Here is a 13,705-nt window from a genome sequence, read left to right on the forward strand (position 1 = left end):
AGTGTGGGGAGGCTGCTGGGAAACCCTCTTTGAAGAGTCCCGCGCGTGGATGCTGCTGGGAGTTGTAGTTCTAAATATGGCGCCAAGAATGGGCAGGGCCAAGATGCTGGCGGCCCACCCCTGTAAGGGAAGTTGGAGTAGTTTTCCCTAGCGGAGGCCGCTGGGAAGCGTAGTCCCGGGACCCTTCTCTGTGTCTCACCCTTTTTCTCCAAAAAGGGAAAACCCAGAGGGAAAACTTCCCTAGATAAAACTTTAGCGGATATCACTTAATTTAGCAATTATTGGGTACATAAGGTTGGCTGAGTGAAGTTGAGATACTATAAGGGAAAAAGAAATTTCACTGACTCTGGTACAGAAACTGCAATTCGCAAATCCAGCTAACAGCTGAGGTGGCCTTCGTGCTGTCACAGCACCTTTCCCAGAACTCTCTTGACACTTAGTGAAAGGAAATATTTCAGGACAAAGTTCCTTCCACATTTTGAGGTTTGGAGCAAGTGACTATTAATACACAAAAAAGAAAGGAAAAGAAAAACCGAAAAAGAAGGAAAACAACTTCAGGAAGAGAAATCAGTGCGTAATTAAAAACAACGACGACAACAACTTTGACACTTAGAATAATATGTATAATATTCTTTGTGCTGCGTGACAATTACACATGAGCAGATCGGATAAATGATGATAAATAGGATTACTTTAACATGACCTTTTCCTTCTTATGTTTGTTAATATTCCGGCATCTAAAAGCAGCTGTGTTACGTGATACCAATACATATGTGTAGAATCATATATCATTACACATACACACATATTAACTCTATTGAAGAGTTCGGACTTCTTAGATGAGTAACAGGCCCTTCAGACTTCAATCCCACCTACTCTTCAGCCACTTCTCGATGCACCTCTTCTCTTCCCTCACCCTGGGCTCTGACCTACTCACAGGTAGCTTCTTTCCATGCTCTGGATGCATTAGCTTCTTTCCTCCTTCCAGCCTTTACACTTGTTCCTTTCTCCTGGTTTGGCAAAACTCTTACAAGGGCAGCAGAATAGCACTTGCTCCTAGGCCAGATAGAGTTAGAAGCTCTCCCCAGAGCCCTTCTCATAGCACCTGTCATCATTTGCTTACTCGTCTACCCCGCCAACTCCCCTCCCCAGACTGTGAACTTCTTTAATCACGTTCACTTTGGTACTGGGTTTGAGAGTGCTCAGTAAACGCTTCTTGATCTCATGCATTGCATGCCAGAGAGACTCCCTGGTGGGCTACTGAATAACTAGATTTCCAAAACCCTGAGTCTTGAAGCAGAGAGAGAGAAGATATTGTGGATAAGTAGAGAGATGGCAGCAGCTGGGTGGGAGAACTTGCATAGAGTAGGCAGTGTTCAAGGGTGAGGCTGAAGCTCTTTGCTCCATGGAGATAGGGTGGTGGGGCTGGGGGGGGGCTGGTGAGCAGGGACACTCCTCATCCCAAGGCTGTAGTTACTGAAGAAGATATCTCCAGCACCTCCAACCCGGGTCCAGCCCTGTCCCAGCACCAGCTCCAGAGAGAGGCAACCAAAGCAGAAAGGACAGGTAGAGAAGACCAGTCTCTGGGCTGTGAAATGGAAAACAGTGACTCCTGAGCTGCCTGCCTGGGGATCAGAGATAAAGGCACTTCGAAAACTGTAAAGGCCAAGTGGAGGAGTTCCCACCTCCCCCTCGGCCAGGTCGCTATGTTCTTGACCAAGTCCTGCCCTCCCTCAGGCTGGAGCTGCATCTCACAGTTCAAAGTACGTGTGTGTCTGTGTATGCATTGGGGGTTCTTCACGCTTCCCTGCATACCTTCCCCCCCCCCCACACACACACCTCAAATGCAGGGGGCCTGTGGAGAGATGACCAGCCTCCCAGCCAGGGGCTCCTGGACAACAGGGAAGGGCAGCAATAGATGTGATATAAGGCTGCTTCTTCAATAAACTTTCTGGGACAGCCTTCGCCCATGTCTCCTGAGTCCTCCTACTTTTGCTAAGGCACAGGCTGGAGGTGTCTCTTATCCTCTGGGGCTCTATCCTGATCTCTCAAGTTGAAGGAAGTAGACTAGGTAGGACTAGAACAGGCCTGTACCCTTGGCCTGGCCAGGTGTACCCCTTACCCCTATCACCAGCCTCTTGGATGAGAAGCAGGCCTGAGAAAGAAAATGGCGTGTTTCTTGCTTCTCTTCTTTGGCACACTGACCACATGGGCCCTAGAGCTGGCATTCTTACCTCCCAGTCCCCACACCTGCCAAGCTGGGGACTGCCACCCCCCGGTTCTACCAGGTTCACTGTATTTGGCCTGGGGCGGAGGAAGGTGGAGGAAAGTAAAGGGTGTTCTTACAGAGGAAGGAGAAGGCTGAACCAAAAGGTGGTCAGAATTGGAAACTTTAAATGTAGCAAGGGGCATTGTGCTCTGGCAGAAAGCACCTGAAATAGGAAAACCTAGATTCCAATCTCAGCAATTCTATAGGCAAGCTGTTGGCTTTACCTCTCTGATCTTTAACTGCTTCCTCTGAAAAAAAAGGAGTCATATGCCACCTTGAAGGGGCACTGTGTCTTGGCATAGCAAGGACGGAGGTAAGAGTAGCATAGAGAATGACAATATAGCAGCATTTCCAAAGTGCCAGGCTGGCCAATGGGAGGAACAGCAGGAGAGGGCAGGGGTAAAGCCACTAGGCATTGGCATGAAGGCCTCTGGGCTCAAATCCTAACTTTTACATTTGTTAGGTGTGTGACTTTGGGAAAGTACCTCTCTGTAAGTCTCGAATTCCTCATCTGTGAAATAAGAATAGTAGTATCTATTTCATAAGCTTGTTGTGAAGAATAAACATATGAATGCCTAGGACTAACTTCTGCATCTAGAGCCGCAAAGTACCTCTGCCTCCCTCTCCCAACCCCACCCTCTATTTGAAAAGTAGCCTCAGTAGAATCGTGCAGCCACCTTGAAAAACAGTTTAGCAATGATTTACAAGGTTAAATGCACACTTGGCTAAGCAATACCCTAGGTATTTATCCAAGACACATGGAAACAAGTTCATAAAAGACGTATTAAAATATTCACAGTAATCTTCAAAAAATAGGTAAAGTCAAATCCCATCAATTGACGAATAGCTAAATGATGATACATTCACGCAATGGAATATTACTCAGCAATAAAAAGGAAGAACCATTAATATATGCTATGACACGAATGAATCTGAAAATATTATGGTAATTAAAATAAACAATACACAAAATATTACATACCATATGATTCCACTTATATTACACTTGTGGAAAGACAAAATTATAGTGACAGAAAGCAGATTTGTGGTTGACTGGAGCCAGAGGTGTGGGAAGGAGATTGACTACAAAGGGGCAAAAAAAGAAGTTTTGGGGGTGATAGAAATGTCCTATGCTTTGATTGTGATGGTGATTATGTGACTGTATACAATTGCGCACTCATTAAACTCTAAATGTTAAATGAACGAATTTTCTTGTAGATAAATTGTATATACTTCAATAAAGCTGAGGTTTAAGGTGTATCCTCACTTAAGGTTCCTGAGGCTTCCCAATCTGTTTTTGTTCGTTCGGTTGGTTGTTTATAAGATGCCCACGGCCTTGAAGAGGAGAGGGTGGTAAAGCTCACACTATATATACTAAAGTTGTGCTATAAGGCTAGGGGAAAGCCCACCAGGAGAACATGGTGACCCAGCCCCCTGAGGATGGGACAGCTTACCTGGATGAAGGATACCTTGGAGCCGAGCCTGGATCGACAGAGCATGACACTTGTGGACCCCAGGAACCAGATGTTTCCTCCACCTTCTTTCTGACAACTGCCAGTGACCTGTGGGTACTCACATCCTCGGGCTCCAGAACCCTGAAGCGGTCAACCTGGACTCTGTGTTTGCATGCAGACAAGAATGCCATTGCTTCTTGCTGGTGATTCTCTTCCAATCTCTCTTAGATCTCAGTAACTCAGTGTTCAGCTGGAGCCTCCTCAGAGACGCCCCGCCGGTCAGCAGGGTCTATTTTCCCAGGTGCTGGGTGGAAGGACGTGAAAACACTCATGCACAGAGAGAAACTCAGATTTTTTTGTCTCAGGGCCTCTTGGACACAGGGGCCAGATATGCAGGGATTACTGTTATGACATCACAATGTTTCCCAGGGTCATTCCTGTTTGTCTCCCTCATCGCTAGGCAAATACAGAGTGTTCATGGATGGCTTTGAGGTTTAGTCCATGGACAGCACAGTGTCAGATCACAGAAAAAACCAAAATCACTCAGAAAAAAAGCTAATTCACAAGACACCCTCCCTCAGCCCCCGATTATGTTTTATTAAAAAAAAAATCTCAGTTTCTTACATTAAATTTTTTTGAGAAAGTAAGCCCCATGAAGAACTGTGTCATGATACATTTGAGTGTGTTTTATTCAAAACAGATTTTAAAAAAGAGCTTTATATTTTTATTTAAAGGGGTTGCCCTGATTCATGTTGAGGTGAAGAGTATGGTACTTCTCAAACACTGAAAGATTTGGAGATCTAAGATTGAAATTGAAAGAGAATATACTGAGAAAGAGAGAGACGAAACAGGAAAAACCTGAATGTCAGCAAATATTTGCTGAACCTAAATGAAATTTTGTTATTTAAGATTATTCAATCAAAAAGAATAAAATACTTAGAAATAAACTTAAACAAGGAGGTGAAAGACTTGTACATTGAAAACTGCCAAACATTGCTGAAAAAATTTAAAATACAAGTAATGGAAAGACATCCTGGGTTCATGAATTCAAAGATTTAATATTGTTAAGATATCAATGCCACCCAAAGAGATCTACAGATTTAACGCAATCTCTATCAAAACTCCAAAGGTAGTTTTTTCAGATATAGAAAAATCAATCCTAAAATTCATATGGAATTTCGAGGGACCCTGAATAGAAAAAACAGTCTTTAAAAAGTAGAACAAAGTTGGATGTCTGACGCCCCCTGATTTCAAAACATACCACAAAGCTACAGTGATCAAAACAGTGTGGGAGTGGCATGAAGAAAGATCTATAGACCAAGGAATAGAATTAGAAAGCCCAGAAATAAACTCTTATATAGAGAGTCAAATGTTTGACAAAGGTGCCAAGGCCGTTCAATAGGGAAAGGACAATCTTTTCAACAAATGATGCCAGGAAAATTGGATATTCACATGTAAAAGAATGAAATTGGACCCCTAACTTATACCGCTCACAGAAATTAACTTGAAATGAATTAAAGACTCAAATGTAACACTGGAAACCACAGAACTCCTAGAAGAAAACATACGAAAAAACTCCTTGAAGTGGATCTTGGCTATGATTTTTGGACATGATAGATAAAGCACAAGCAACAAAATACAAAAAAAATAAACAAGTGGGGTACATTAAATTAAAAAACTTCTGCACTACAAAAGAAGCCAATAAATACAAAATGAAAAGACAACCTACAGAATGGAAAAAATATATTTGCAAACCATATCACTGATTAGGTGTTAATATTCAAAATATATAAAGTACTCATACAATTCTACAGCAGGAAAAAATCCAAACAATCTGCTTAAAAACAGGCAAAGACCTAAACAGACATTTCTCCAAAGAACATATACAAATTGGACCCTCACATTACACCATATACAAAAAATTAACTCAAAATGGATCAGACCTAAATGTGAGAGTTAAAATTATAAAACTCCTACAAGAAAACAGGAAAGTTTGCTTGACATTGGATTTAGCAGGGATTTCTTGAATATGACACCAAAAGCAAGACAATAAAAGTAAAAATAGGTACATAGACTACATGAAAATTAAAAACTTTTGTGCATTAAAGGACACAGTCAACAGAGTGAAAAGATTGGCAAGTGTGTGGAAAAATGCTCAATATCAGTAATCATCAGGAAAATGCAAATCAAATCAAAACCACAATGAAATACCACTTCACACCCATTAGGATGTCTACTTTCAAAACCAAATCAAAACAAAACAAAAAACCCAGAAAATAACCAGTGTTGACAAGGATGTGGAGAAATTTGAACCCTTGTGCACTATTGGTAGGAATGTAAAGTGGTGCAGCTACTATGGAAAGCAGTATGGTGGCTCCTCAAGAAATTAAACATAGAATTATTATATGATCCAGCAATTACACTTCTTAGTATATACCAAAAGAATCTAAGGCAAGGTTACAAAGAGATATTTGAACACCCATGTTCACAGCAACGTTATTCACAGCGTAAAGGTGGAAGCAACTCAAGTGCCCATTGACTATGGAATGAACAAGCAAAAAGTGGTCCATTCATAAAGTGGAATGTTAGTCAGCCTTTTAAAAGAGAAAATTCTGACACACACTACAACATAGATGAACCTTGAGGACATTACACTTAGTGAAATAAGCCAGTCACAAAAGGACAAGTATTGTATGATTTCACTTGTATGAGGTATCTAGTGTAGTCAAACTCATAGAGACAAAAAGTTGAGTGGTGATTACCAGGGACTCAGGGAAGGGGAATAGGGAGTTGTTACTTAATGAGAAAAGAGTTTCAGTTTTGCAAAATGGAAAGAGTTCTGGAGATTGATTGCACAACAATGTAAATGTACTTAACACTACTGAACTGTACACTTAAAAATGGTTAAGATGGTAAATTCGTTGTTATTGTGTATTTTATCACTTTTTTTTTTAAAAAAAGAATAATTATGCCCCTACAGTAGCCTGAGCTAAGAGGACCAAGAACCCAGACTCACTGACAAGGTCCTCCATGGTTCATCTCAAATGCGATTGTACCCTGCAAGGTCAGCTTCCACCAAGACAGGGGTCTTGTGTCCTGCTTCAGAAAGAAAGCCTCCTACAGTGGGTCAGAATTGACCAAGAGCCCAAGTCCCAGGTGGCTGGAAGGATGAAGGAAGCAAGAGCACAGGTCTTTTCCAAAAGAAATACTACCACCTCTTCTTTGTGTCACTGCCAAAAACTCATGAGGGGCATCTTTTCCCAGATTGTTTCCTAACACTGGGGAGGAGGCCGGGGTGTGCTGGGGAGCAGAATACAATGGGACCCGCCCTAGAAACTGCCTGCTAACCGTCACAGCCATCAGGGGTGGGGAGCTGGGGGAATTCTTTGGGAAAATGGCCCAGAGAGAGTCTGAGGTAATTGCTCCTTTCTAATTATAGCCACTAGGGATCCCATCAAAGAGGTCATCAACTAATGGGAGCATGTGCATCTCTCAAAGAAGCCTGTTAACCTTATGAGTCTTCAAGTGGGGGCCTCCAGGGATAGCTATTTATGAGCAGGATAGAGGCTCAGCCACCTCAGCTCTATCCCTGTCCCTGTTGGGCCCCTAGGGAGTAAAATATGTGATGTTTCTAGCAGCAGTGTTTCTAGTGACAGCTGTAGACCACCCACCTGCCCTTCCTCACACCATGGGGCTCATGGGAACAAAGCTGAAGTTCTGAGGAATGAGAGAGTTGGCAACTTTTCAGACTGCTAATGGAGCACCAGGCAAGCCTGGGTTTCAGTGCTGCATGTGGAAACCTGCTTAGGCTAAGCTTCCCCTCCCAAATCCTGGACCCTCACCCTCCTCACCCCTGCCCCCAACACAGAACATTGCATGTGCTCTCTCTCTCTTCTAACAGCTTTATTGAGATATAATGCATACATGATACAATTCATCCATGTAAAGGGTACAATTCAGTGGTTTTTAGTATATTCACAGAGCTGTACATCCACCACCACTGTCAGTCGAGAACATTTCATCACCCCAAAAGAAACCTCATATCAATGAGTAGTCACTCCCAACTCTTTCCACCCCACTATCCCCTGGCAACCACCAATCTATTTTCTTTCTTTATAGATTCACCTACTCTGGACATTTCATATAAATGAAATCATACAATATGTCATCTTTCATACCTGACTTTTTTCACCTAGCATAATGTTTTCAAGGAACATTCATGTTGTAGCATGTGTCAGTACTTCGTTCCTTCTTATGGTGGAATAATATCCCATTGTATGTATATATCTACCACATTTTGTTTATTCATTCACCTATCGGCGAACACTTGGGTTGTTTCTACCTTTTGGTTCTTATGAATAATGCCGCTATGGGCACTTGTGTACAATTTTTATGTGTGAGTGGACCTATGTTTCTACTTATCTTGGATATACACCTAGGATTAAAATTGCTGAGTCCTATGGTAACTCTATGCTTAACATTTGGGAAAAGTGCCAGACTGTTTCCCAAAGTGGCTGTATCATTCTACATTTCCGCCAGCAATGTATCAGGGTTCCAATGTCGCCACAGCCATTCTCACCAATGCTTGTTATTGTCCATGTTTTTCATTCTAGCCAACCTAGTCGGTGTAAAATGGTACTTCATGGTGGTTTTGATTTGCATTTCCTGATGACTAATGATGTTTACCATATTTTCATTTGCTACTGTCCATTTGCATATCGTTTATGGAGAAATGTCTATTTAGATCTTTTGCCCATTTAAAGAAACTGAGTTATTTGTCTTTCTAGTGTTAGTTGTAAGAATTCTTTATATATTCTAGATACAAGTCCATTATCAGATATATGATATGCTAAAAATTTTTCCCATTCCGTGGGTTACATTTTCACCTTCTAGGTGGTTTCTGTTGAAACACAAATGTTTTTCATTTTTATGGTGTCTAATTCATCTGTTTTTTTTTCTTTCTTTCGTCACTTGTGTTTTTGATTCTATATCTGAGAAACCATTGTCAAATCCAAGGCCATGAAGATTCACCACTATGCTATCTTCTAACATGTAGGTCCGTGATTCACTTTGAGTTAATTTTTGTGTATGATGTGAGGTAGGAGTCCGACTTCATACTTTTGCATGTGGATATCCAGTTGTTTCAGCACCATTTATTGAAAAGACTGTCCTTTCCCACCAAATGGTCTTGATACCCTTGCTGAAAATGAATGACCATAAGTGTATGTGTTTACTTCTGGACTCTCATTTCTATTCCATTGATCCAATATGTCTATTAAGACCAGTACTACACTTCTTTCTTTCTCTTTTCTTTCCGGGTTCTTTGAGAAGGCCTCCTTGAATGGTCCGTAACATAGCTAATGCTTTCAAGTTCCCCAAGCCCTCTCAACCCCTCTTCTTATCTGGTCCACGCAACAGCCTTCGCAGACAAATAAATAAGGTGATCGTCCTTTTTTCATAGATGAGGAAAGCAAGGTTCAGAGAGACTTTGGGTAGCTCAAGATAACTGTGCTGGTAGATGGCAGAGCTGGGACCAGAACTCCAGTTTTCAACTATAAACTCAAGCTCCTTCCTGGATAGCACACCTCTCTTTGAAAGATATGACTTTGAAGACATACTATTTGATCCTTGTAAATATAGGCAGATTCTGGGGCTCCTTTCCCTCCCCTAGCTAGTTCATAGGGGCATTGCGAGACTCGATGTAGCTCATATAAGTGAGAACCTTTTAGAAACTCTCAAAGGCTAAATATACATGAGGAGTTATTAAACATGTGTTTCTACAAAGGCTCTTGTCTGAAATCATCTGGATCAGAGGTTGAAATGGGCCATTTCCCATACTTTCCCCCACACCGCAGCTATTGTTGGACAGAGACTTCTGAGACCTGTTATTGTCCCAGTTGCGTTTATTGTCCAGGAAGACCCCAGTATCAGATGGTATTCCTTCAGGGAGAGAAGTAAATATAACATCCCTTTTTGACTCATAGTCATTGTTTGGCCACGGAGTTATGTTTTTAAATTAGACACTATCTCAATAAACAGTCATTGAGCACCTCTGAAGTTCTAGACGACAGTAGTGGGTGTTAAAAGGGACAGAGAGGATTAAGACACAACCAAGACAGGCAAGAGATGACAGCTTTACAGGGAGAACAAGCGCTTCATTCAGATTGTATGCCAGGACACAGACATGGTTCCTGCCACCCCTGGTTAGGAGTAAGTAATAGATTACTGTAATGGATATGAACTACAGACCATGCTACAGAACATGAAAGGAGAGCGTTCAGGGTGCTATGAGAGTAGTGACCAGGGCCTGGGTCACTATTCTGAGCAGAGTACATTTGTAGTGACAAGCACTGTGGGCTGGAGATGTATAAACTGCCTTGGGAACCCAGAGGACAAACTGATGAAATCTTGGCTGAAGTAGGGTATGTTTCCCAGAAGCAGTGATGTATGGGATAGGCTTTGACCAATGAGTAGAAGTTTACCGGGTAGAAAAGGAGAGGTGGACCACTCAAAACTGGAATTAGCACAGACAAATGCTAGGGCGACCACAGAATATACTGTCCAACTAGGATGCGTTTGAAAGGGGGCGCTATTGGTAATTATGCTGGGACAATAGACGTAAGTTGAGACTGACCCTGGTAAACCCAGATGGGCAATTCCCCCTACAAAAAAGCACGTGATTGTGAGTGCACAATGAGCATTTAGGGAACAGAGCAGTTAGAGTACAGAATTGGGGATGGAGAGAGGGGTCGGGATGGAAGGCGAGTGTATTTGTTTGCTAAGGCTGCCATAACAAAGTACAACAAGTCTGAGATCAAGCCATTGGCAGAGCCATGCTCCCTCTGAAGGTGCTAGGCAAGGATCTGTTCCAGGCCTGTCTCCTAGCTTCTGGGAGTTCCTTGGCTTGTGGCAGCAGCACTCCAATCTTTCCACAACATTCTCCCTACATGCATCTGTCTCTGTGTTACAATGCCCCCTTTTTATGAGGACAATAGTCATGACCTCATCCTAACGACCTCATTCTAACTTGATCATCTGAAAAGACCCTATTTCTAAACAAGGTCACATTCACAGGTAGTGGATATTACTACTTCAACAACTTTTGGGAGGACATAATTTAATCTTTAACAGCGAGGCAGAAGATGGTGATAGCTGTGAAAGAATGCCACACTAAAGAGTCCAGACTTCCCTGAAGATCGTGAGAAATTACTAGCAGCTTACTAATTTAGTCTAATTACAGATGGACAATGCTTTTTTGGCTTCCCCCGAACTCCTCACAGTTACAAAAATACCTTTTTTTCATATTGCACTTCCCTTCTGGAAATCAAGGAAAACAAAATATGCATCCTGAACACAATGGGATCGCTTTAATAGAAAGGGTGTTTCCTCACTCTCAAACCATTCTCACCACCCTGGCTTGCAAGATAGCAATGGTGCTTTTTGTTAGATTACACAATGTAGGCTGACTCTCAGTAACTGCTGGTGGGGTAGACTTAAAAAAGCTGTTTAATTTTATGGAGAGAACGTCAGGGGTGGTTGTCAATGCTTTGGTGCTGTGTGTGATGCTACCAGCTCTTAAAACTGTCATTTGCCTTTGATTCCTGATCTACAACGAGGGTTTCCACTTGGCTCCTGGTGCCCCAGGAAGTACCCTGGGGATCACCCAGAGGGTGGGCAGGGCAGACTAGAGGGGCTCAGCATGGACTGCCTTTACACTCACCAGATTTATCTGAAAAATGTCTTGCACTCTTGTGTTAAAAGCTGGGAAATCCTGTGACTTTGTGTCCATGGTCCCCTTCTCTCAGCTGAAGAGTGAGTCCATTTGACCACTGGAGGGATTTCATTATATTTATTCACCTAGCAAGTATTTATTAAGCACCTTCTGTATGCCTGACACCATTCTGGGGACTGGCATTCAGCAGTGGGAAGGCTGTGTTTCTGTGCTTACCCCTTTCGGAGGGGAATTTGGTAATAACGGAAGCTAACTACAAGCACATTTTTCTCAATCAACAATATCATCATAAATAATATCTACTAAAGATCAATTCTGAAATGCCCACATTGGCACAAAATTCATTTAGGAGCATAGAGTGGGTTGAAGAGTTTCTCTCCAAAATTCATGTCCACACAGAATCTCAGAATGTGACCTGATTCGGAAATAGGGTCTTTGCAGATGTGATTAGTTAAGGATCTTGAGATGAAATCCTCTTGGATTTTGGGTGGACCCCACATCCAATTTCTGGGGTTCTTATAAGAAAGACAGAGGACACAGAGAGACACAAGAGAAAAGAAGGCCATGTGAAGATGGAAGCAGAGATTGGAGCGATGCGGACACAGCCGAGGAGTGCTCGCAGCCAACAGAAGCTAGAAGAGACAAGGAAGGGTCCTCCTCTAGAACCTTCGCAGAGACAGTACGACCCTGCTGCCACATTGATTTTGGATTTCCAGCCTCTAGAACTGAGACCATAAATTTCTGTTGTTTTGAGCCACCCAGTTTGTGGTACTTTGTTCTAGCAGCTCTAGAAAGCCCTTCTGTCAAGGCTTTCCAGACGCTATGTAGCCTTCTCTCAGAAGAGGAGGGACGGAGCACAGCAGTTTCCACACACTTTAAATAAAACATATTCTAGCCACCGGCCCTGCAGAAAAAGCAGAAAAAAATAGCTGTTTTCTTGCTTCCTCATCCTTTTCCTCACCTGCCCAGCAAGGGCTGGCCATGAGTGCTGGGGGTCCCTCAGCTCCAGAATGCCACTGGAAAAAGTCTAGAGAAGGGTGGGAAGCAAATCTGGCCCATTTCTGCTCCCCCCACCTCCTTTGTCAAGGCAAACATGTCTCATACACAGCAGCTCTGGCCCTTCTGCATACCCCAGCCTAACCAACCCAGACTGGCAGCACAACCTTGGCGACAAACATTAACCAAAGCAGCCCCGCTCCCCTCTTCCCCCACCACGTGCCATCCATCTATTCTGTACCCTCTGTCTCTCGGCGTCCAGCAAGCTAAGAGGAAGGCGATGCAGTCAAGCCCACACCAGGCGAGTCCAGTTGTTCTAACTGTGGGAGCTGTTGGTGGGAAACTCCTTTCGAGAAATCTGTCTCAGTGCAATGTGAGCCCTGAATATACCTTCCCATGTGTTATCTTATTCAATTCTCACAACCGCCCTGCAAGGTCAGGATGCTTACTCTACCCATTTTAGAGATGAGGAAACAGAAGTTCAGAGGGGTTTGGGACTTTTCTAATGTCACATGGCTCTTAAGTGGCACACAGAAATTTGACCTCAGGGCTGATCAGGTCCAGGGCCCACGCATCGGTACTTTGCCTGCTGCAACTTCATTTTTAGATGTGCTTTATAGAGGATGAGCTTCGGTAGCAGCCACAGTCCCCAACCCCCAACCTCCATTGAGCAGCTGCCTCATTTGTTTGCTTGTTGTTATTTTAACATTTGCCTCTAAGACTGATGGGCTGCTTCCCAAGGCCTCCAATTCCGTAGTAAATTTGTGGGAGCTAAAAAGAAAGCATTGCCTCAACCATCTTGGTTGGGGGCGAGGGCTGCCTGTTTCAGGAGAGATCTAGACTTTTAAGATAATTTCCCCAAATGCCTCCAATTTGTGAAAACTCAAACAAAATCATTGCTAGTTTGCCATTTCTTCCTGTTTACAGTGGCTAGCATATTTATTTTAGGTCAAATTAAGTTCTGGTTTCATGTGAACTGTGTACACTTTGTGTGGCCTGGGCCTTGAATAACCCATGTCCAAAGAACACCGACGCGCACTGATGAATCCCAAAATCCCCCTTTTCTCTATTTTCAGTGATTCTCTGGGTTTAGGTAGCTGCTGGGCCAGGTATGTGGTGATCGCAGCTATGGTTTGTCAGGTGTCAGACCCTCAGTCAGGAAGCCCCATAAATGAGAAACACAGGCAGCTGTCTCTGAGACGTGCATGGACTCTCAATTTGCTCTGCCACCGTTAAGGGGAGAATGTGAAGCAA

Source organism: Pteropus alecto, unplaced genomic scaffold, assembly GCF_000325575.1.
Source record: "Pteropus alecto unplaced genomic scaffold, ASM32557v1 scaffold341, whole genome shotgun sequence".
NCBI classification, from domain to species: domain Eukaryota; kingdom Metazoa; phylum Chordata; class Mammalia; order Chiroptera; family Pteropodidae; genus Pteropus; species Pteropus alecto.